The following is a 1,409-nucleotide window of genomic DNA, read 5'->3' on the forward strand; positions in this document are numbered from 1 at the left end:
AACAAATACACATGACTATTATCACAAATTCCATGTCAATCCATGCAATAAATTAAATGGGATGGATGAACTACCTGAAAGGTACAAATGATCAAAACATGCACACACACGAAGAGGGGAGCAAAGGTGGTGAGCCCTGTATTCAGAAAGAAAATTGATTTTAGAGAAAATCCACAAAGGAAAGTTCAGAATCAGATGGGTACATTAGTGATGTCTAGGAAAATTCTGAGGAAAAATACTACTAATTCTACACGAATGCTTTCCAAGTGTCTGTAGAAGGACATTCGATGGCTCTTCTGCCTACATGGGCATGGGACGAGGTGGCAGAGTTCCCCGGGTGCCCAAGAGCTGTCCAGGGACGAAGTGACCCCGAGTTTCCAGAAGGCCCAGCTTCAACCTCAGATGGCCACAGATGGATTCAATTCCCAAAACCTGGCTGTTCAGGCCCAGGAGAGGATCCTGGGTAAAATGGTATCCATAATCAGTGACACCAGCAGTGAGGTGCTGGACGAGCTCTACCGGGTGACCAAGAAGGAGGCCAAGAGGGTCATCAGAACCTCATCAAGACGGTCATCCAGCTGGCCATCCTCCAGGAACAACCAGTGTAACCAAGACGAGCTGGCCCTGGTGGAGCAGTGCAGGAGGAGGGTCAACCAGCTGGCTATGACGGTGGTGAGCTTTCACCAGGTGGACTACACCTTCGCCCTCCAGGTGCTGTCCCGCTGCTGAACCAGTGCCCCGAGATGGTGCACCAGCTCCATCCAGCGCCACCTCACCACCAAGTCGTGAGCCACGTGTTCCACCATTTTTCAGATTGTGATTTTCTGGCTGCCTTATATAACCCCTTTGGGAAATTTAAGCCTCAGTCACTTACAAAAACTCTGGGACGGCATCAACTCTGGGACGGATGAAGAGAACATGTGAGCCTGTGAAGTAAGACCGGACTGTGATCTGATTGAGGATGGAGCACTGCTGATTCATGACGGAGAGAAGAGGACACACACACACACACACACACACACACACACACACATTTAAGATTACACATGTTTCTGGAAGACTTGGCTCAATTCAACCATCTGACATTAAGGATAATGCTTTTCCAGCATTTGTTATTGGAGTAAAGCTTATTGCTAAAGGACTCTGTTCAGAACTCCCCTCACGGTGGCAGGTCATGGAAAAGATGTGTGGTTGATAACACGAAGGTAGTTACCCGAAGCAGAGGAGTCTGAGCGTGAACCCCAAGACCTGCTGGGGGCAGTTCTCATCCGGCCGGCACAGTGGATGTGTCCAGTATGTACAGAGTTGTGTACTTGGACCCGCTTGTATCCTGTACTGTATATATGTATCTCTTTTAGAAAGTCCAGGATTTCCTCCTGCTGCCATCGCTTCTTTTACAACAATTCTAT

The 1,409-nt window shown here is 48.3% G+C and overlaps 1 pseudogene; it reads left to right on the forward strand.

The window, feature by feature from the left end:
* Positions 1-402: 402 nt before the first annotated feature.
* On the forward strand, positions 403-924 carry LOC150045864 (tumor necrosis factor alpha-induced protein 8 pseudogene; annotated as a pseudogene).
* Positions 925-1,409: the final 485 nt, after the last annotated feature.

This window comes from Megascapheus bottae, chromosome 26, assembly GCF_031878675.1.
Source record: "Megascapheus bottae isolate mThoBot1 chromosome 26, mThoBot2.hap1, whole genome shotgun sequence".
NCBI lineage: Eukaryota > Metazoa > Chordata > Mammalia > Rodentia > Geomyidae > Megascapheus > Megascapheus bottae.